The following is a 24,563-nucleotide window of genomic DNA, read 5'->3' as shown; positions in this document are numbered from 1 at the left end:
AAGGGCTGAGGGGAGTGCGAAAAGTATCATCAGAGTTTGTGGAGTAAATCGGTCGTTGTCAAGAAGTCAATGAGAGAGTCAGGATTAAAGGAGGGTCCATCAGCAAGAAGGGAAGGTAAAGAGAGAGTAGTAGAACGAAGACGACGTTGGAGGTAAATTCTGCGTGCTCGTTGATAGAGAGGGCAGTCTAACAGAATGTGGCTAATCGATACTGGAACTTGACACTGCTCACAGAGAGGAACAGGGTGCCTCTCCATGAGATACCCATGAGTAAGACGAGTGTGGCCAATGCGAAGGCGGGAGAGAGTGGTCTCCCAACTTCGGCACTGATGACAAGAAGACGGCCAGTAACCTATGCTCGGTTTAATAGAATGAAGTTTGTTACCGAGCAGAGTTGACCAACGTTGTTGCCAACGGGTGCAAAGGTGGGTAGCTATTGCAGCAAAATAGTCCAGAAATGGAACACCTCGATAGGAAATTGGTAGGTCATATACTGCTGACCGCGCAGCAGTGTCTGCCTGTTCATTGCCCTGTACGTCGACATGACCAGGGACCCAACAAAAAACAATATCTTTATGTTTGGTAGAGATACGGCGTAGCCAAAGTTGGATACGGAGAACTAGGGGATGAGATGTATCAAATTTTCGTATAGCCTGTAGAGCACTAAGGGAGTCTGAGACTACTACAAATGATGACACAGGCATAGATGCAATACGAATAAGTGCTGCAAGAATGGCATACAGTTCAGCAGTAAAAATGCTAGCTGAAGATAGTAAATGCCCTCGTACGACGCTGTCCGGAAACACTGCTGCGAATCCGACGCCGTCTGAAGACTTAGAGCCATCTGTGTACACAGCGGTGGCATGAGAATGGGAGTGGAAGTGATCAAGAAAAAGAGAGCGGGAAGCCACCGTAGGCAGTTGAGCTTTCGAGCAAGGGAGTGAGAAAGAACAGACCCGAACAGCTGGAACTTCCCAGGGGGGCAGGGAAAAGTGAGATGCTACATGAACATATAAAGGTGGTAACTGAAGGGAAGACAAGAGTGAATGTAGGCGAAGAGAAAAGGGACGGAGCAAACAGGGGCGGCGAACGAATAAAGAATGTCTACTAATATCGGTGACCATTCTATAAATGGAAGGATTGTGTAGATCGTGAGAGCGTACATAGTAACGAAGGCAATGGGCATCACGGCGATCAGACAAGGATGGAACATTTGCTTCTGTATAGAGGCTCTCAACAGGGGAAGAGCGAAAAGCACCAAGGCACAAACGTAAGCCTTGGTGATGGATAGAGTTAAGGCTAGAGAGAGTAGCAGGAGAGGCCGCGGAATAAATCTGGTCACCATAATCGAGTTTCGATAAAACGAGGGCTGAATGTAGGCGAAGCAGAGTTCGACGATCAGCTCCCCAGGAAAGATGAGCAAGGGTTTTAAGAAGGTTTAGCCGGCTGTGACAAGTTGCCTTCAGAGAGGTAATGTGAGGTTTCCAGGTTAACCGACGGTCAAAGAGAAGGCCTAGAAACCTGACTGTATCACGTTCGGGGATACGGGAGCCATAGAGATACAAAGGATGATCGGAGATAACAGAGCGTCTAGTGAAAGTAATTTGGTGAGTTTTGGTACTTGAAAATTTAAACCCATGTGTGGTGGCCCAAGTGGAAACACGGTCGACCGCATGCTGGAGAGAAACTGCAATAAGGTGACAGTCAGCGCCTGCACAAGCAATAGCGAAGTCATCAACATAGAGTGATGACCAAATATTGGGTGGAAGAACAGAGGCCAAATCATTTATAGCAAGGAGAAAAAGTGTTGTGCTTAGAACACATCCCTGAGGGACACCTTCAGCTTGGACGAAGTCCGGGGAAAGAACATTATTGACTCGAACACGGAAATGTCTGTCAGTTAAAAAGTTCTTAAGGAAGGATGGTAGATTGCCTCGGAGGCCTAAGGAATGGGCCTGGGCCAAAATATTATACCTCCAAGTTGTGTCATATGCCTTCTCAAGGTCAAAAAATATGGCAATAACTGAGTGATTATTCGCAAAGGCATTACGAACATACGTATCCAAGTGTAGTAAGGGGTCTATGGTAGAACGACCCTTACGAAAGCCATATTGACTAGCGGAGAGACTGTTGTGAGTCTCTAAATACCACATTAAACGTCGATTTACGAGGCGTTCCATCACTTTGCAAACTGCACTTGTAAGAGCGATGGGGCGATAGTGGGAGGCATCATGTCCTGTAGTACCCGGTTTGCGGAAAGGGAGAACAATGGCAGATTTCCACAGCTGGGGAAGAACTCCTTGTGCCCAAATAAGATTGAAGAGGTGTAAGAGGACTACAAGGGCTGACCGATGTAAATGTTGTAACATACGAATATGAATGTCATCAGGCCCAGCTGCCGATGATCGGCAAGCTGAGAGCGTTGCCTCCAGTTCTTGAAGTGTAAAAGGCACATTATACTGTTCTTCTCCGAGAGAAGAAAAGTCCAAGGGTACTAACTCTCTGGCAGACTTTGAGGAAAGAAACGAGGGGCATAGATGGAGCCCTCGGGAAATACGGACCAGATGTGTGCCAAGTTCAATGGCAACGTCGAGAGGGTTTGCTATATCAACACCAGTGACCCGTAGAACAGGAGCCGGGTCAGGAGAGTATTTACCACTCAATTTCCTCACTTTTTTCCAGACTGCACTCATAGAAGAAGCAGAGGTGATGGTGGAAACATAGTCTCGCCAACAAGTGCGTTTAGCTTCACGGATGACACGGCGAGCGATCGCACGCTTCTGCTTAAAATCAACAAGTCTCTCAGCGGTTCTATTGTACCGGTACCTGCCCCATGCAGCACGTTTCAAACGTACTGCACGAGCACAAGCAGGAGACCACCAAGGCACGCACTTCTGAGAATGCCTGCCTGAGGTTTGGGGTATAGAATGAGAAGCTGCGGTATAAACTGATGTCGAGAAGATGTGTAGGAGCTCATCAATGGAGGATGAAGAAGGAACCTCACTAAAAGCAGTGAGGTGTGAGTAAAGATCCCAATTTGCCCGATCAAATTGCCAGCGAGGGCTACGGGAAGGTGGTGAATAGGAAGGAGAAGTAAGAATGATCGGAAAATGATCGCTGTCATGTAAGTCTGGTAGAACAGACCAGGTGAAGTCTAGTGCAGTGGAGGAAGAGCAGACTGATAGATCGATGCAAGAGAGAGTATGAGTACGAGGATCAAAATGGGTGGGAGTACCCGTATTTAAAACATGGAGGGGGTGAGAGGCAAGAAAAGCCTCCAACTGAATGCCACGTGAGTCACAATGAGACCCCCCCCAGAGGAAATGGTGGGCATTAAAATCACCAAGTAACAGAAGTGGTGGTGGTAAGGATGAAACAAGAAAGGCAAAGTCTGGGATAGAAAATGCTCGAGAAGGAGAGAGATATAAAGAACATATTGTAAACCACTTATTCAAGTGGATACGGGCTGCAGTGTAATGCAGCGAGGTATGGACAAATAGTTGACAGTACGGAATATCATTGCGTAGAAGAAGGGCACTTTCATTAAAGGTCCCATCTGAGAAAGGATCCGAAGAATACAATAAATTATAGCCTGAGATAGGTTGGAAAACAGCCGAGTGTAATTTTGGTTCTTGTAAGCAAGCACCAACAGGGGAAAACCTGGAAAGCAACATCTGAAGCTCACCCCGATTACCCCTGAGGCCGCGGATATTCCACTGTAAATAGGCCATGATTGGCGATGAAGAAAATATCAGGAATCTGTAGGTAAAGGCACCTACGGACTAGAGGGGTTAGAAAAGTCAACGTGTGGTGGCATTGGAAGATGTTCAAGTAGCGAAGGAACGGAGCGTTGCGAAGAATGGGGTTGTGAAGATGGAGGAGAGGGAAGAGAAGGAACAGGAAGTGAATCAGTGTCCATTGAAGGTTTAGTCTCTGCAATATATTCTGAAATGGCTTCAAGTGTTTCTGAATTCAAAGATGTATGGGAAACCATATTGGAGATAGGAGGAGGAGGGTGAGTAAAGATTGAGACAGTAATGGACTGTACCAAAGTAGAGGGGGAGGGAAAAGTGTAAGGGACTGGAGATGAAGTGTGGGGGGGGACAGAAGAGGTAGAAACCTGGGAGGTGACAGAAGAGGGAGAAACTTGGGCGGGGACGGGGGTGGAAGGCATAGTACGAGGAGGAGGGTGAATCTCCACACTTGTAATAGAGCCAGAGAGAGGGGAAGAACTAGGTACAGAGACTGGAAAGGTAACGTGTGGAGGTGGAAGAAGGGAAGGAAGGGGCAAAGAAGATTTGAGCAATGTGGATTTTTTGGACTTCTGAGTAGAGGGGCGATTGGTATTAGGTGTCGTACGAGGTCTTGTCGATACTGGGGCTTGTGAGGAAGGACGCGAAGATGTGAGAACAGACTGAGTTGTAGTCGGGACGTCAGAGCCAAGGACAGCAAAAGGATTAGATGCCGTAGTGGCTATGGGAGGGGTAACAACAGAGGAGGCTGCAGAAGATGGGACCCCAGAAGTGGGGGGACGTTTGGAAACACGAGAATAAGAAACACGGGGTAGTCTCCCTTGGAGGCGGAGATGAGTAACTGCCATAGCATAAGGGAGACCTTCTGCCTCTTTGAGGCAATGGATTTCACGTTCATTTAAGTAGACCTGGCAACGGCGGGAGTACGAAGGGTGAGCTTCATTACAATTAAGGCAAGATGGAGGTTGACTGCAAGATGTATTAGAATGGTTGTCGGCACCACAGACTGGGCATTCGGCCATAGATCTGCAATATTTCGCTGGGTGACCAAAACGCCAGCAATTTCTACATTGTTGCGGTGTAGGTATCACCTTTCGAACTTGCAACCGATGTCCCGCGACATATACAGAGGACGGGAGTTCTCGGCTGTCAAAAGTTAAACGAGCCACATTGCAAGGGTAACGTCTCCGCCCCCGGGCAGGAAGGACATAAGTGTCTACTTTGAGGATTGGGAGATCCTGGAGTTCCAGCTGTTCAAAAATGTCATTGCCACATGACTGGAAATTCTGTTGGACTATGGTATGGGGCAGAATGACAGTACCACTACAAGAATTGAGAGAAAGATGTTTTTCAATAGTGATAGGAGTAGTATCGATATTCGAAAGGAGAGAAAGATCATGAGCTTGGGTAGCATTCTGGACAGTGACGATGCGTGTACCGCTCTTGAGAGCGTGAAATGAAATATCTCTGCCAACATGACGCAGGAGCGCTTTGGCAATACTATGGTCAGAAAGGTAGGCAGAAGAAGAAGTTGGTCTTAAAGTAAAGAATTTAGTCCATTGTGTGGTCCGAAACTGAGCGTGGAGAGGGAGTGCTTGACGTGTCGGTCGTTTCCGAGTAGAATGGGAAGGTAACGACGGAGCATCATCAGGAGATTGACGTTGGCGTTTAGGAGTAGGACCGGAGTTGGTCCGGCAGGAAATGGGTGGGCGATTCGAAAATTGCCGTACCGTAGAGGGAGAAGCCGGAAGCATAGTCAAAGGAGAGCGGAGTTCAGACAAATCGAAGGAGTCAGTCGAAGCCCCGGTACCTGAAGCGGGTGAGGAAACAGCACCAGCAAGAGGTACAGGGGCATCAGGAGTGTCCGAAGAGTGGTCTAAACACAAGGCAGGGTCAGAATGGGGTGCGGTATCAAGAAGGGGCCCGGGGGTAGTGGTTTCATGGACTAGGGCTGCCATGGTTAGGTTACTCCTTTGCTTTTTGTTTTTAAGAAAAAAAAAGAAAGAAGAAAAGAAAATAAAAATAAAAAAAAGAATAAAAAAAGGGGGGAGCGGGGAGGAATAGTTCCCAGGAGGAATGAAAGGGCCGGAAATCCCCCTCCGCGCCCAAGAGGACTCGACACCGCTAGTAGCGCAGATGCAGCATGGAACCCGTGCCATACCCTACCCTTCATGCCAGTAAACCAGCAATCTGGGATAGCAACCTCACATCTGCCGAGCTACCTCGGTGGACAAAAGAGAGGGCGGCCGGATATCCGCCACAAAGCATACCTCCTTCAGCCACCACCCCCGGAATCCGAAAGGTGGCTTCCAGAGATACACCCGTCGCCCAAAAGACACCCAAAGCCACTCCGGGATACCGGAGAGGGATCGGGACATCCCTAGGCAATCCAGATTCCACGGCAAACTACGCCACCGCCAAGAAACCTCAACGGAATGGGATGGACCCCGGTGTCCTTTCCCCTACCTAGGAACCAGCGCGCCTGTGGGAGAAATCACGAAGGCTAAAAAGAGGAAGGGCAAAAGGGAGGGGTGAGGAGGAGGAGGAGGAATGGAAAAAGGGGAGGATGGGGAGGATGGGATAGGGGAGGGGAGAATGGGGGGTAATTAGGTTCGGTCTGAGGAAGAAGACCGGCAGGGCTAATTCCTCAGACCAAGAGCCTCTTCACCACGCCAAGGAGCCCCCCTTGAAGAGGAAGAAAGAAACAAGAGGCATAGATGGATCCCCTGAGAAATATGGATAAGATGATTACCAATTTCGGTGGCACTCGGTTCCCATATTTTTTTTCAGACTGCACTCACAGAGAAAGCCGAAGTGACGGTACAAACGTAATCCCACCAGCAAGTGCGTTTAGCATCACGGATGACATGGCAGGCAACCGCTATCTACTACTTACTCTCAAGGAGTAGCTCTGTGGTTTTACTGTACTGGTACCTGCCCCAAGTGTTCAATTGTGACGAAGAGAGGGATGGAAGACGGTGCCGTCTTCAGAAATTAAGGAGATTTTTGAAATGTGGGGTAGGATGGAAAGAATTATGGAGAAACATCACCCTGAGAAGGCTGTTGCAAGTCATATCGGCCACTTGTACAGTGAGAGAGTCTTGGCCCATTTTAGGGAAGTTTTAAAGAGACGCCAGAAACAGAGCTCTCTGCACACTTTTTTTGCGAGACAGGACTCCAGTGACTCTCAAGCTGGTTCTAGTGGCATTAAGCAACAGAGAAGAGAAGTAACCCCAGAAAAGCACTTGGTACCTGAGGTGTTGATGGAAGGGGATTCCCCTTCCAAACTATAAACAATCCACTCTCTCCTCCTCCTCCAGTCTCCCATACACTAAGAAGAATCTCCAATAAAGGTAAGTGTTATGCTGTTAATGTTTCATTCATCATGTCCCATTGTATTGTTTATGTACTACATCTATATTTCATGTAAAAAAATTTTTGTTTTAATACTTCTGGGTGTCAGGAATGGATTAATTGTATTTACATTATTTCTTGTGTCAGGAACGGATTAATTGTATTTACATTATTTCTTATGGGGAAAATTGATTCGAAAATTGTCTATTTCAATAATAGTCCCACTTCCAGGAACGGATTAAGGACGATAACTGAGGGACCACTGTATATTTCTACACCATAGGAAGGTTAGCATAGGCACCACTGTGACCACAAATGCAAGTTTTTACAGACGACTCTCCTGCTAGCATGGCTGTGATGAACTCTAGCTCAAGCCCCCCTCTGAGACTCTGATCGCGAGTTCAAACCCCATCCATGGTATGGTTTGTTTGCAGTCGTGTCATGACGATTTTATGAGTTCTTTGCTAATCTTGCAACATTATGAAACATTATTGCAAGCCAAAAGAAATTACATACAGTATATAACAAAAGGTTTGGTGGCTAATACAAAGTCAAACATACAAAAATTTCCTCTATTCGCTCCAGAGCACTTTTTCTTTGTGAGTCTGGTCATAACAAAATTCAGCTACTCTGATTTATGACTTAAAACTGCAATACAAGAAAGATCTTTGCTGACAACTTTTATATTTCACATGGGTGGTTCAGACGAATTACATCAATCAATACAAATTACTCAAGGCCAAGCGTGCCACTGTTTCTCTCATACAATACAAAACTCAAAAGAACTAAACATTTATTTTACAACAGGTCAGTTCTAGGTTATTTATTAACCTCAAAATATTTTACCTATGAAACTCAGTCAATGTATAAATTGGCTCTCCAGTCATTGTGGGTTTCCATCAGAGTTGCTGTAATTGTCATAAATGACAGATTCCTTCAGTGACCATCAGCAGCAGTGATGGTCATACGTATTTAATACTTTATCAAATAACTGTTTAAAATAACTAAGTGGTTGTAAGACTAACAAGTCACTTAGTTCTTCTAACAGTGTATATGAAGAACTCTCTATTATCATTTCTTCTTTTACAATTTAACCCTTTTGGGGTTGGTGCCGTACTAGTATGGCTTGCATGCTAGGGTTGGTGCCGTACTAGTATGCATAAATTCTAGCGCCTTCAAATTTAGCGTGAGAAAGCTGGTAGGCCTACATATGAAAGAATGGGTCTATGTGGTCAGTGTGTGCAGTATAAAAAAAAAAAAAAAATCTTGCAGCACACAGTGCATAATGAGAAAAATAACCACCACCGTGTTTTTGGTTTAAAACAGCGACTTTGCAGTGTATTTTCATATGCTATTTATGGTTGTATTCTAGTTTTCCTGGTCTCATTTTATAGAATGGAAGACATATTACAGAAATTGAGATGATTCTGATTGGTTTCACAAAGAAAAGGACCTTGAAATTGAGCTCAAAGTAGCATAAATCTTCAATTTTTGCCGAAGTTCAAAAGTAAACTAATCATGCCATGCATCCAATACATGTCAACTGGTGAGTCTAATATTATTTCACAAGTGTGCTATTATCTGTACCATTTCTACACTAATGCAGTAGTCTGCATAACAGTAAATCTTCCATTTTTTGTGAGAATAAAAATTCAAAGTGGAAAGCAAAAGAAATGTAACAGAGGTCTGGGGACAGGACTAATGAACAGAGGAAATGCTATTTTAGTGCCAAGAAAGTCTGTCTTGTTTATTCTGGACCCTATTTGGAAATTGGCATTTTTTGAAATGTGTGTGAATTATTATTATTATAATAAAAAAGAAGCGCTACACCACAAGGGCTATACAGCGCTGCAGGGCAGGAAAGAAGCGAGGGTATCAGGTGGCAAAAGGGAGAGGGAAGAGTAGTAGGTTACGGAGAACAGTGGGGCAGTGGATAGTGAAAGGGTAGAGGGTAGCAAGAGATTGAGGTAGAAAGGGCTGAGGGGAGTGTGGAAGTTATCATCATCAGAGTTTGTGGAGTAAATCAGTCATTGTCAAGAAGTCAATGAGAGAGTCAGGATTAAAGGAGGGTCCATCAGCAAGAAGGGAAGGTAAAGAGAGAGTAGTAGAGCGGAGACGAAGTTGGAGGTAAATTCTGCACGCTCTTTGATAGAGAGGGCAGTCTAACAGAATGTGGCTAATTGATACTAAAACTTGAAACTTCTCACAGAGAGGAGCAGGGCACCTCTCCATGAGATACCCATGAGTAAGATGAGTGTGGCCAATGCGAAGGCGGGAGAGAGTAGTCTCCCAATCTCGGCACTGATGACAAGAAGACGGCCAGTAACCTATGCTCGGTTTAATAGAATGAAGTTTGTTACCGAGTAGAGTTGACCAACGTTGTTGCCAACGGGTGTGAAGGTGGGTAGCTATTACAGCAAAATAGTCCGGAAATGGAACACCTCTACATGAAATTGGTAGGTCATGTACTGCTGACCGCGCAGCAGTGTTTGTCTGTTCATTGTCCTGCATGTCAACATGACCAGGGACCCAACAAAAAACAATATCTTTATGCTTGGTAGAGATACAGTGTAGCCAAAGTTGGATACAGAGAACTAGGGAGTGAGGTGTATCAAATTTCTGTATAGCCTGTAGAGCACTAAGGGAGTCTGAGACAACCACAAGTGATGACACAGGCATGGGTGCGATACGAATAAGTGCTGCAAGAATGGCATACAATTCAGCAGTAAAAATGCTAGCCAAAGATAGTAAATGCCCTCGCACGATGCTGTCCGGAAGCACTGCTGCGAATCCGACACCGTCAGAAGACTTAGAGCCATCTGTGTACACTGCGATGGTATGAGAATGAGAGTGGAAGTGGTCAAGAAAGAGAGAGCGGGAAACCACCGTAGGGAGTTGGGCTTTCGAGCAAGGGAGTGAGAAAGAACAGACCCGAACAGCTGGAACTTCCCGGGGGGGCAGGGAAAAGTGAGATGCTACATGAACATATAAAGGTGGTAACTGAAGGGAAGACAAGAGCGAATGTAGGCGAAGAGAGAAAAGATGGAGCAAACAGGGATGGCGAACAAATAAAGAATGTCTACTAATATCAGTGACCATTCTATAAATGGAATGATTGCAGAGATCGTGAGAGCATACATAGTAGCAAAAGCAATGGGCATCACGGCGATCACACAAGGATGGAACATTCGCTTCTGCATAGAGGCTCTCAACAGGGGAAGAGCAAAAAGCACCAAGGCATAAACGTAATCCTTGGTGATGGATGGGGTTAAGGCTAGAGAGAGTAGCAGGAGAGGCCGCTGAATAGATCTGGTCACCATAATCTAGTTTCGATAAAATGAGGGCTGAATGTAGGCGAAGGAGAGTTCAACGATCAGCTCCCCATGAAAGATGAGCAAGATTTTTAAGAAGGTTCAGCCAGCTGTGACATGTTGCCTTCAGAAAGGTAATGTGAGGTTTACAGGATAACATACATTCAGAGAGAAGGCCTAGAAACCTGACTGTATCACGTTCAGGGATACGGAATCCATAGAGGTACAAAGGATGATCGGAGATGACAGAGAGTCTAGTGAAAGTAATTTGATGAGTTTTGGTACTGGAAAATTTAAACCCATGCGTGGTGGCAACACGGTCGAGTGCATGCTGGAGAGAAACTGTAATGAGATGACAGTCAGCGCCCGCACAAGCAATAGCAAAGTCATCAACATAGAGTGATGACAAAATATTGGATGGAAGACTAGAGGCCAAATCATTTATAGCAAGGAGAAAAAGTGTTGTGCTCAGAACACATCCCTGAGGGACACCTTCAGCTTGGACAAAGTCCGGGGAGAGCACATTATTAACTCGAACACGGAAATGTCTGTCAGTTAAAAAGTTCTTAAGGAAGGATGGTAGATTGCCTTGGAGGCCTAAGGAGTGGGCTTGGGCCAAAATATTGTACCTCCAAGTTGTGTCATATGCCTTCTCAAGGTCAAAAAATATGGCAATAACTGAGTGGTTATTCGCAAAGGCATTACGAACATACGTATCCAAGCGTAGTAAGGGATCTATGGTAGACTGGCCCTTACGAAAGCCATATTGACTAGTGGAGAGACTGTTGTGTGTCTCTAAATACCACATTAAACGTCGATTTACCAGACATTCCATCACTTTGCAAACTGCACTGGTAAGAGCAACGGGACGATAGTGGTAGGCATCATGTCCTGTAGTACCCGGCTTGCGGAAAGGGAGAACAATGGCAGATTTCCACAGCTGAGGAAGAACTCCTTGTGACCAAATAAGATTGAAGAGGTGTAAGAGGACTGTAAGGGCTGACTGATGTAAATGTTGTAACATCCGAATATGAATGTCGTCAGGCCCAGCTGCCGATGATTGGCAAGCTGAGTGTGTTGCCTCCAGTTCACGAAGTGTAAAAGGCACATTATACTGTTCTCCTCTGTGAGAAGCAAAGTCCAAGGGTACTAAATCTCTGGGAGACTTTGAGGAAAGAAACGAGGGGCGTAGATGCGGCCCCTGGGAAATACTGACCAGATGAGTGCCAATGTTAATGGCAACGTCAAGAGGGTTTGATGTATCAACACCAGCAACACGTAGAACAGGAGCCAGGTCAGAAGAGTATTTACCACTCAATTTCCTCACTTTTTTCCAGACTGCACTCATAGACGAAGCAGAGGTGATGGTGGAAACATATTCTCGCCAGTAGACTTCAGGATGTACATGTTTATAGAGGGGCCACAGATATATCAGATCACTTTCTAGTTGTAGCTACACTGAGAGTAAAAGGTAGATGGGATACAAGGAGAATAGAAGCATCAGCGAAGAGAGAGGTGAAGGTTTATAAACTAAAAGAGGAGGCAGTTAGGGTAAGATATAAACAGCTATTGGAGGATAGATGGGCTAATGAGAGCATAGGCAATGGGGTCGAAGAGGTATGGGGTAGGTTTAAAAATGTAGTTTTAGAGTGTTCAGCAGAAGTTTGTGGTTACAGGAAAGTGGGTGCGGGAGGGAAGAGGAGCGATTGGTGGAATGATGATGTGAAGAGAGTAGTAAGGGAGAAAAAGTTAGCATATGAGAAGTTTTTACAAAGTAGAAGTGATGCAAGGAGGGAAGAGTATATGGAGAAAAAGAGAGAGGTTAAGAGAGTGGTGAAGCAATGTAAAAAGAGAGCAAATGAGAGAGTGGGTGAGATGTTATCAACAAATTTTGTTGAAAATAAGAAAAAGTTTTGGAGTGAGATTAACAAGTTAAGAAAGCCTAGAGAACAAATGGATTTGTCAGTTAAAAATAGGAGAGGAGAGTTATTAAATGGAGAGTTAGAGGTATTGGGAAGATGGAGGGAATATTTTGAGGAATTGGTAAATGTTGATGAAGATAGGGAAGCTGTGATTTCGTGTATAGGGCAAGGAGGAACAACATCTTGTAGGAGTGAGGAAGAGCCAGTTGTGAGTGTGGGGGAAGTTCGTGAGGCAGTAGGTAAAATGAAAGGGGGTAAGGCAGCCGGGATTGATGGGATAAAGATAGAAATGTTAAAAGCAGGTGGGGATATAGTTTTGGAGTGGTTGGTGCAATTATTTAATAAATGTATGGAAGAGGGTAAGGTACCTAGGGATTGGCAGAGAGCATGCATAGTTCCTTTGTATAAAGGCAAAGGGGATAAAAGAGAGTGCAAGTAGTAGTAGTACTACTACTACTACCACCACCACCACTAGTGCACATCGAAATGGTACCTCACTAGTATTGCACCTCACTCTGAGCCTTTATATACACTCTGTGTCCAAGTATTGTTTGTAACGGCTTGATAAAGCTCCTGGAGAGCGAAACGTTGCCACAATAAAATGTCACATTAGTTGCACTTGTGTCCTTTTACTTTACATAAACATTTTTGAGACCGCTAACTTTGCAAGAGCATAATTCCGTAAGTTTTCCATCAAATTTCTTACTTTTGGTGTCATTATGACTAGGAAAAGATTCTCTATCATTTCATAAGAATTTTTTATTGTTTTTTTTTTTTCGAAAAATTTCTGACCCTAAGAACAAGTCTGGGAGAGGGCCTACCGACCCTGAAAGGGTTAATTATCACTTTTTATTCTCCCTATTAGTGCTAGCAAGTTTTCCTTATCTTTTATAATCTTTACAGTATGTGGTTATCACATATTTGAAAGTCATTTTGGTACAGAAAGCTGTGTGCCACATACAATTTCCTATCAACGGAAACATCTGTATCTCTTTAAGAGAACAAAATCATCATACATTCTATTCCTTTAGGTTTAAAAATTAGTTACACTTAATGATGTACACGGTGCATCAAGACACTTTGGGTCATCAGTGGTGCAGTGTTCATCCTGTTTTAATGCTCTTACTCAACTATGATATATAATTCAAATGCCAAGATGATCGCAAATTATTCAGTCATATACAATTAACCACAATTTTCCTATTAAACTGCAGAAGAGACAGTACTGTATTACATTTCAATAAAAGTTGAATTACAAGATACCTTGGTATTATGCTGCAATGCTTGTAAGTGTTCTTCCAATCCACCTTCCAGGCTATCTTTCTTCCAATCTGCCTTCCAGGCTATCTTTCTTCCAATCTGCCTTCCAGGCTATCTTTCTTCCAATCTGCCTTTCAGGCTATCTTTCTTCCAATCTGCCTTCCAGGCTTTCTTCCAATCTGCCTTCCAGGCTATCTTTCTTCCAATCTGCCTTCCAGGCTATCTTTCTTCCAATCTGCCTTCCAGGCTATCTTTCAATTCCAATATGCCTACCAGATTATCTTTTTCCAATCCACCTGCTAGGCTATCTTCCAATCCACCTTCTAGGCTATCTTTCTTCCAATCCATCTGCCAGGTTTTCTACCAATCAACCTGCCAGGTTATCTTTCTTCCAATCCATCTGCCAGGTTATCTTTCTTCCAATCCACCTACCATGTTATCTTTCTTCCACTTTGCCTCCCAGGATATCTTATGATAGCAGTTAATTAAGAGACAACTACATCAGTCAGTCTGGGAGTGAGCATGAGGTAAGTGACACATACGTGTTACATTTTCTCCCTCCCAGCACCCCTCCTCTCCCTCTCTTTCATTCTCTCTTCACTCCCTCCCTTCCCTTTACCCCTTATCCCCTACCCTCTCATCCCTCTGAGGTACTACTTACCCACCTCTAACCCCTCAACATTGAGACCTGCTCTACCACAATACAATATCTGTTACAAAATATCAGCCCCACCTAGAGATGGATGACAACTTTAAAGCACCATGAGTCACTTTCCAAGATCTCAAAATTGTATGGACAGCAACAGATAGATTATCAAACACAGGACGGATCAATGTTATAGTTTTTGAAGACATACATTTAACCTTAATTTTAATAAAGTGAAAGATGAAAGTTATCACTATACAATCATGGGTATATATAACACCTGTCATCGAATACTCAGCAGGAAGTATGTTGGGATTTTGTAGGTAAATGTGATGGATTCCTGATTAGCACAAAGAAGTGGTGGTGGTGGTGATGCATTTGTTCTATGTGATATGCTAAAAACTTCCCCCTTTGCTCTAGCAGTAGTTTTTATATTTGTTAGAAAAAGGATGACAAACCATGAATCTTGCATGCTGACAATGTTCTCTAACTTTTCTAACGGTACTCAAATTTCTCACTGGGATTACCTACTCAGTAATTTCCTTTACCACATCAGCAGTTTCCCTCCAAAAAAAACAGGCAAACCTTCACAACCATTCATTCATGTCTTGGCAGATGTGTGCAAAAATCAAATGACCCTCAGAACAACAAAATCCTCACACCTCCTTCAGAGTGCAGGCACTGTACTTCTTGCCTCTACATCTGGATAACCAGTTTGCCCAAAATTTCTTGTATTTCTGTGCTCCTTCTCCAGCAGCACATTCAATCCCAAAAACTACCTGCCTCCCCTCACCCAAATCTACAAGCTCTCATAAACCTCGTGTACACTAAAGCCTCTAGTACTTTAACCCTTTGACTGTCGCAACCCCAAATCGTGAAGTGTTTCCTGGTGTTAAAAATTTTTTGGAGAAAAAAAAAAAAAAAAAAAAATCTCATGAAATAATAGAGAATCTTTTCCCAATGGTGATGACACCAAAAGTAAAAAGTACGAAATTTGATCAAAAACTTAGGGAATTACGCTCTCATGAAGTTAGCAATCTCAGCGATATACAGTGGACCCCCGGTTAACGATATTTTTTCACTCCAGAAGTATGTTCAGGTGCCAGTACTGACCGAATTTGTTCCCATAAGGAATATTGTGAAGTAGATTAGTCCATTTCAGACCCCCAAACATACACGTACAAACGCACTTACATAAATACACTTACATAATTGGTCGCATTCGGAGGTGATCGTTATGCGGGGGTCCACTGTATATGCATCGACTATTTTCGGCCAATTCCATTGTTCCGGTCGACCAAACTCATAGCTATTTCTTTAGAACTCCATTTTTTCTATCAACTGAGTACAAGAAACCACTCATTTACTGATTCCAACTACCCAATAAAGTGGTCAGAAATTGGCAATTTGGCCAATTTCAAGCAAATTAAAAAAGATGCCAATTTCAAAACAGGGTCCAGAATAAACATTGCAGACATTCTTGGCACTAAAATAACATATCCTCTGTTCATTAGTCACATCTCCAGGTCCCTCTTGTGTTACTCTTGCTTTCTATTTTGATTTTTTTTCACACAAAAAATAGAAGATGTACTGCTATGCAGACTTCTGTATTATTGTAAAAATGGTATAAAGAAATAATATTAGACTTCCTAGTTGATGTGTATTGGACGTGTGGTGTGATTTGCTTACTCTTGAACACTGGTAAAAATCAAACATTTCCGCTACTTTGAGCTCAATTTCAAGGTCGCTTTCATCATGAAACTAATCAAAATCATCTCTATTTCTGTAATATGTTTTCCATTCTATCCAATGAGACCTAGAAAATGAGAATACAACCATAAATACTATAGGAAAATATGTACACCTAAAAGTCGGCATTTTAATCCAAAAATACGGTCAGAGTTTCTTTTCTTTCATTATGCACTGCGTGCCACAAGATTTTTTTATACAGTGCACACTGACCACACAGACCCATTCTCTCTCACATGGGCCTACCAGCTTTCTCCTGCTAATTTGAAGCCACTAGAATTATTGAGTATATATACGTCTGAAACATTGGCTCGTAAGACATATATACATGGCCAAAACAGTCAAAGGGTTAAATCTCTCTCATGAAACCTTTCCTCCAACCCTTCCTGGGATGACCCATACCCATCCTTAGTTCCAGTCTGGATTTATACACAATCATCTTATTTTGCTTCCTCTCTAAATGCCCAAACCACTTCAAGCACCCCTCCTCTGCCCTCTGAATGATACCCTTTGTGACCTCACAAAGTCTTATAGCTTCTACAATCCTAATTCTCAACATAATCTACACACCATACATTGTGCTGAAACATGACATCACTGCCAAAAGTCTCCTCTTGCTGCAACTTTTTAAGTACATGCCTCATATCTATTTAACCTTCTCAGGGTCCTGACCCCTGATCTGAAACTCATCCACAGGGACCAAGAATTAAAAAAAAAAAAAAAAAAATGTTATTTTTTCTTATGAAATTGTAGAGAATTTTTTTCTGAAGGCAACAAAACAAAAAGCATGAAATTTGTTGGAAAACTGACAAAATTACACTATGGTGAATTTTGCCGTGTCAGCAATATTTACGCATTGGCAATTTTGCCCACTTTGAGTCCTATTTTAACCCTTTCAGGGTCAATGCCGTAGATCTACGGCTATACGCTGAGGGTCCAAACCATAGATCTATGCAAAAATTCTAGCGGCGTCAAATTTAGTGCGAGAAGGCTGGCAGACCAACATCTGAGAGAACGAGTCTGTGTGGTGTGCGAGTGCCATAAAGAAAAATTCTAGGCGCCCGCATGGCATTGTGGGAATGCCACCTCAGAAACCTCTGTTCACCATACCTCACTGCAAGGCAAGGCAAATTGGGACTCTCTTCGTAACTGATAGTTCTCACTCTGATGGAAGTGGAAAAGAAGAATTCTATGGATTTGATCGATTAGTGACCGAAATCAATGACCAGGATATTGAAAACAGTGCAGAAAATCATTATGATCCTCAACCTTCTACCTCTGGTGTGGGCACGTCTCAGTCACGTTCAGTTGTACCTCGTTGCAAGAGAAAACTAATATTTTCACGTGTCCAGGCCTCAGAGTTCTGTAGTAATCATAGTGATGTGGACTGTGATTTTACTGCTCTTGATGATCATTCAAGTAGTGATAGTGATGAATCATATTCACCAGTGAAGCATTGGTATATATTTCGCTGCATGCGCTAAGGTAGTGTTCCCTATTCAGTGCGCAGGGGACAGAGTACATCCCGGACTACATCCAGTGGCCCTACACCAGGAATAGACAGTGAAAGTGAGGATGATGTGGCTACACTTGGCATGGATAGACCACAGGCATCAGTAGGTGGTGGTATTGGTGGTGATAGTGCCATGGCCATGTATGACTCACCAGCCCAGGCTGGAACCCACGCTGCTGATTCCTCAGCTCAAGGACAAAGCGGAGCGTCAGCCACCACCACACCACAACTACAACCACAACCAGCTTATGATGTCCAGTATCCACCAGCAAATCGTATCTGGGATTGGCAGCAAAATCCCAATTTTGTTCCCAAGCCCCACAGGTTTGATGACTCTCAAAGTGGAATCCTACCAGGTTGTTCTCTTGGAAACACTGCAAATGAACTGGAATTCTTTGAACTATTCTTTGACCAGCCCTTGATGGAAATTATTGTCAGGGAAAGTAACAAGTATTTTGAGTACACCATGGCAAATACGATCATATACCACAGTCAAGACTAAACTGGTAGAAAAGGAGAACTGTGGCTGAAATGTATTGGCTTTTTGCAACAATAATGCTTATGCCTCATGTCTGTAAGAATAATATAAAATCATACTGGTCCACAGATCAGCTAATTTGTACCCCGGTCTTCAGTGAAATCATCCCAGAGAACAGGTTTATCTTACTGTTATGCATGTTGCACTTCTCTGACAAAACCAGGCCTGACAGAAGTGACAGGTTATACAAGATTATAATTGCTTTTATGTATCTCAAACAAAAGTTCAGCATGTACTTTTATCCATTCAAGAATCTTGTAATTGACGAGTCTTTGATTTTATTCAAAGGTAGGCTGTCATTCAAGCAGTATCTACCGAGCAAGAGGAAACGCTTTGGTATAAAAATGTTTGTACTCTGACTGTGACAGTGGCCTGGTACTGGATATTACTGTATACACGGGAAGTAAAACATTGAAAGATACCAGGATGTTATTGGGTATCTCAGGTGACGTAGTGAGAAACATGATGGCACCTTATCTTGGTAAGGGGCATACATTATATACCGATAACTGGTACACAGTAGGTAGTAGGTTGGTAGACAGCAACCACCCAGGGAAGTACTACCGTCCTCCCAGATGACTGTGAAACAGAAACCTGTAACTGTTTTGCATGATGGTAGGATTGCTGGTTTCTTTTTCTGTCTCATAAACACGCTAGATAACAGGGATATCTTGCTACTCCTACTAACACTTTGGTCACACTTCACAGACGCGCACATGCATATATATATATACATACATCTAGGTTTTTCTCCTTTTTCTAAATAGTTCTTGTTCTTCTTTATTTCTTCTATTGTCCATGGGGAAGTGGAAAAGAATCTTTCCTCCGTAAGCCATGCGTGTCGTATGAGGCGACTAAAATGCCGGGAGCAATGGGCTAGTAACCCCTTCTCCTGTAGACACTTACTAAAAAAGAGAAGAAGAAAAACTTTATAAAACTGGGATGCTTAAATGTGCGTGGATGTAGTGCGGATGACAAGAAACAGATGATTGCTGATGTTATGAATGAAAAGAAGTTGGATGTCCTGGCCCTAAGCGAAACAAAGCTGAAGGGGGTAGGAGAGTTTCAGTGGGGGGAAATAAATGGGATTAAATCTGGAGTATCTGAGAGAGTTAGAGCAAAGGAAGGGGTAGCAGTAATGTTAAATGATCAGTTATGGAAGGAGAAAAGAGAATATGAATGTGTAAATTCAAGAATTATGTGGATTAAAGTAAAGGTTGGATGTGAGAAGTGGGTCATAATAAGCGTGTATGCACCTGGAGAAGAGAGGAATGCAGAGGAGAGAGAGATTTTGGGAGATGTTAAGTGAATGTATAGGAGCCTTTGAACCAAGTGAGAGAGTAATTGTGGTAGGGGACCTGAATGCTAAAGTAGGAGAAACTTTTAGAGAGGGTGTGGTAGGTAAGTTTGGGGTGCCAGGTGTAAATGATAATGGGAGCCCTTTGATTGAACTTTGTATAGAAAGGGGTTTAGTTATAGGTAATACATATTTTAAGAAAAAGAGGATAAATAAGTATACAAGATATGATGTAGGGCGAAATGACAGTAGTTTGTTGGATTATGTATTGGTAGATAAAAGACTGTTGAGTAGACTTCAGGATGTACATGTTTATAGAGGGGCCACAGATATATCAGATCACTTTCTAGTTGTAGCTACACTGAGAGTAAAAGGTAGATGGGATACAAGGAGAATAGAAGCATCAGGGAAGAGAGAGGTGAAGGTTTATAAACTAAAAGAGGAGGCAGTTAGGGTAAGATATAAACAGCTATTGGAGGATAGATGGGCTAATGAGAGCATAGGCAATGGGGTCGAAGAGGTATGGGGTAGGTTTAAAAATGTAGTGTTAGAGTGTTCAGCAGAAGTTTGTGGTTACAGGAAAGTGGGTGTGGGAGGGAAGAGGAGCGATTGGTGGAATGATGATGTGAAGAGAGTAGTAAGGGAGAAAAAGTTAGCATATGAGAAGTTTTTACAAAGTAGAAGTGATGCAAGGAGGGAAGAGTATATGGAGAAAAAGAGAGAGGTTAAGAGAGTGGTGAAGCAATGTAAAAAGAGAGCAAATGAGAGAGTGGGTGAGATGTTATCAACAAATTTTGTTGAAAATAAGAAAAAGTTTTGGAGTGAGATTAACAAGTTAAGAAAGCCTAGAGAACAAATGGATTTGTCAGTTAAAAATAGGAGAGGAGAGTTATTAAATGGAGAGTTAGAGGTATTGGGAAGATGGAGGGAATATTTTGAGGAATTGTTAAATGTTGATGAAGATAGGGAAGCTGTGATTTCGTGTATAGGGCAAGGAGGAATAACATCTTGTAGGAGTGAGGAAGAGCCAGTTGTGAGTGTGGGGGAAGTTCGTGAGGCAGTAGGTAAAATGAAAGGGGGTAAGGCAGCCGGGATTGATGGGATAAAGATAGAAATGTTAAAAGCAGGTGGGGATATAGTTTTGGAGTGGTTGGTGCAATTATTTAATAAATGTATGGAAGAGGGTAAGGTACCTAGGGATTGGCAGAGAGCATGCATAGTTCCTTTGTATAAAGGCAAAGGGGATAAAAGAGAGTGCAAAAATTATAGGGGGATAAGTCTGCTGAGTATACCTGGTAAAGTGTATGGTAGAGTTATTATTGAAAGAATTAAGAGTAAGACGGAGAATAGGATAGCAGATGAACAAGGAGGCTTTAGGAAAGGTAGGGGGTGTGTGGACCAGGTGTTTACAGTGAAACATATAAGTGAACAGTATTTAGATAAGGCTAAAGAGGTCTTTGTGGCATTTATGGATTTGGAAAAGGCGTATGACAGGGTGGATAGGGGGGCAATGTGGCAGATGTTGCAAGTGTATGGTGTAGGAGGTAGGTTACTGAAAGCAGTGAAGAGTTTTTACGAGGATAGTGAGGCTCAAGTTAGAGTATGTAGGAAAGAGGGAAATTATTTCCCAGTAAAAGTAGGCCTTAGACAAGGATGTGTGATGTCACCGTGGTTGTTTAATATATTTATAGATGGGGTTGTAAGAGAAGTAAATGCGAGGGTCTTGACAAGAGGTGTGGAGTTAAAAGATAAAGAATCACACACAAAGTGGGAGTTGTCACAGCTGCTCTTTGCTGATGACACTGTGCTCTTGGGAGATTCTGAAGAGAAGTTGCAGAGATTGGTGGATGAATTTGGTAGGGTGTGCAAAAGAAGAAAATTAAAGGTGAATACAGGAAAGAGTAAGGTTATGAGGATAACAAAAAGATTAGGTGATGAAAGATTGAATATCAGATTGGAGGGAGAGAGTATGGAGGAGGTGAATGTATTCAGATATTTGGAAGTGGACGTGTCAGCGGATGGGTCTATGAAAGATGAGGTGAATCACAGAATTGATGAGGGAAAAAGAGTGAGTGGTGCACTTAGGAGTCTGTGGAGACAAAGAACTTTGTCCTTGGAGGCAAAGAGGGGAATGTATGAGAGTATAGTTTTACCAACGCTCTTATATGGGTGTGAAGCATGGGTGATGAATGTTGCAGCGAGGAGAAGGCTGGAGCCAGTGGAGATGTCATGTCTGAGGGCAATGTGTGGTGTGAATATAATGCAGAGAATTCGTAGTTTGGAAGTTAGGAGGAGGTGCGGGATTACCAAAACTGTTGTCCAGAGGGCTGAGGAAGGGTTGTTGAGGTGGTTTGGACATGTAGAGAGAATGGAGCGAAACAGAATGACTTCAAGAGTGTATCAGTCTGTAGTGGAAGGAAGGCGGGGTAGGGGTCGGCCTAGGAAAGGTTGGAGAGAGGGGGTAAAGGAGGTTTTGTGTGCGAGGGGCTTGGACTTCCAGCAGGTATGCATGAGCGTGTTTGATAGGAGTGAATGGAGACAAATGGTTTTTAATACTTGACGTGCTGTTGGAGTGTGAGCAAAGTAACATTTATGAAGGGGTTCAGGGAAACCGGCAGGCCGGACTTGAGTCCTGGAGATGGGAAGTACAGTGCCTGCACTCTGAAGGAGGGGTGTTAATGTTGCAGTTTAAAAACTGTAGTGTAAAGCACCCTTCTGGCAAGACAGTGATGGAGTGAATGATGGTGAAAGTTTTTCTTTTTCGGGCCACCCTGCCTTGGTGGGAATCGGCCAGTGTGATAATAAATAAATAAATAATAATGGTACACAAGCCCTTTACTCAGTGATTTCTTGCTAGTGAACGTGACAGATGTGTGTGGCACAGTGCGTTCTAATCATAAACACATGCCCAGCTTCAATGCACTCGTGCTGGTGAGGTGCAGGTGTTTACTGCCAATGACATCATGGTATTATGGTGGCATGATAAACGAGATGTCCCATTGTTGACAACCATTCACCCTAACGAAATGAAAGACAGTTGATAGTAACAGTGATTGATTATACACAAAAAATGCGTTTGGTTGACAAATGTGACATGTAGAATGGCGTTGTCAATTGTGTTCGTAAGAGTTACAAGTGGTACATGAAACTTTTCTTCCATCTCATGACATTTCAATGCTCAATGCATATAATATGTACCAAATAAAGACCGGCAACAGACCACCATATAGTGAATTTTGTCTGTCTGTTGTCAGACAACTCGTAATGAAGTACCAGGTAACAACACCTGCCATACAAAACCGTCCTTGAACTCCTCAGGAAATACCCAAGCGTTTGAGGAGGGAAGATGATCACTTCATAATACAGCTTCATGCAACTAAAAAGAAATTTGCTCAGAAGAGTTGCATTGTCTGTGCACAAACAAAACGACGGCAACAAAGACGCAAAGACACTCGGTTTATGTGCGAGGAATGTAAGGTACCTCTGTGCATGGTACCTTGTTTCAAGGACTTCTACAGGCTGCAGCAGTTCTAGAAACATGTCCAGTGACTGTACATATGTAAATATATAATAGAACATTAGTATTATACAACATTTGTGTATGTTTATTGTTGTAAACAATACTGGTAAACAATATTATAATAACTTTAGTAAAGGTAGAAAGTTGAAAGTGAACATAGAAAAGAGTAAGGTGATTTTTTTTTTATTATTATCACACTGGCCGATTCCCACCAAGGCAGGGTGGCCCGAAAAAGAAAAACTTTCACCATCATTCACTCCATCACTGTCTTGCCAGAAGGGTGCTTTACACTACAGTTTTTAAACTGCAACATTAACACCCCTCCTTCAGAGTGCAGGCACTGTACTTCCCATCTCCAGGACTCAAGTCCGGCCTGCCGGTTTCCCTGAACCCCTTCATAAATGTTACTTTGCTCACACTCCAACAGCACGTCAAGTATTAAAAACCATTTGTCTCCATTCACTCCTATCAAACACGCTCACGCATGCCTACTGGAAGTCCAAGCCCCTCGCACACAAAACCTCCTATACCCCCTCCCACCAACCTTTCCTAGGCCGACCCCTACCCCGCCTTCCTTCCACTACAGACTGATACACTCTTGAAGTCATTCTGTTTCGCTCCATTCTCTCTACATGTCCGAACCACCTCAACAACCCTTCCTCAGCCCTCTGGACAACAGTTTTGGTAATCCCGCACCTCCTCCTAACTTCCAAACTACGAATTCTCTGCATTATATTCACACCACACATTGCCCTCAGACATGACATCTCCACTGCCTCCAGCCTTCTCCTCGCTGCAACATTCATCACCCATGCTTCACACCCATATAAGTGTGTTGGTAAAACTATACTCTCATACATTCCCCTCTTTGCCTCCAAGGACAAAGTTCTTTGTCTCCACAGACTCCTAAGTGCACCACTCACCCTTTTCCCCTCATCAATTCTATGATTCACCTCATCCTTCATAGACCCATCCGCTGACACGTCCACTCCCAAATATCTGAATACATTCACTTCCTCCATACTCTCTCCCTCCAATCTGATATCCAATCTTTCATCACCTAATATTTTTGTTATCCTCATAACCTTACTCTTTCCTGTATTCACTTTTAATTTTCTTCTTTTGCACACCCTACCAAATTCATCCACCAATCTCTGCAACTTCTCTTCAGAATCTCCCAAGAGCACAGTGTCATCAGCAAAGAGCAACTGTGACAACTCCCATTTTATGTGTGATTCTTTATCTTTTAACTCCACGCCTCTTGTCAAGACCCTCGAATTTACTTCTCTTACAACCCCATCTATATTAACCCTTTGAGGGTTTTGGTCGTACTAGTACGTCTTACGCGTAGGGGTTTTTGACGTACTAGTACGCATAAATTCTAGCGGCCTCAAATCTAGTGGGAGAAAGCTGGTAGGCCTTCATATGAAAGAATGGGTCTATGTGGTCAGTGTGCATAGTCCAAAAAAAATCCTGCAGCACACAGTGCATAATGAGAAAAAAAAAACTTTGACCATTTTTTTGGAATAAATCAGCGACTTTGCAGTGTATTTTCGTATGGTATTTATTGTTGTATTCTAGTTTTCTTGGTCTCATTTTATAGAATGGAAGACATATTACAGAAATTGAGATGATTTTGACTGGTTTTACAATGAAAGGTGCCTTGAAATTGAGCTCAAAGTAGCAGAAATGTTCGATTTT

General features: G+C 43.0%; 1 protein-coding gene across 5 annotated transcripts in view; it reads right to left on the bottom strand.

Annotated features, from left to right (window-relative positions):
* The window catches only part of LOC128705417 (female sterile (1) homeotic), a 684,385-nt gene that overhangs the window by 310,756 nt on the left and 349,066 nt on the right, over positions 1-24,563 (bottom strand). The window lies entirely within an intron of this gene.

Source organism: Cherax quadricarinatus, chromosome 3 (genome assembly GCF_038502225.1).
Source record: "Cherax quadricarinatus isolate ZL_2023a chromosome 3, ASM3850222v1, whole genome shotgun sequence".
NCBI classification, from domain to species: Eukaryota; Metazoa; Arthropoda; class Malacostraca; order Decapoda; family Parastacidae; genus Cherax; species Cherax quadricarinatus.
The sequence above is the reverse complement of the archived record's forward strand: the minus strand, read 5'-3'. Positions and strand labels throughout refer to the sequence as shown.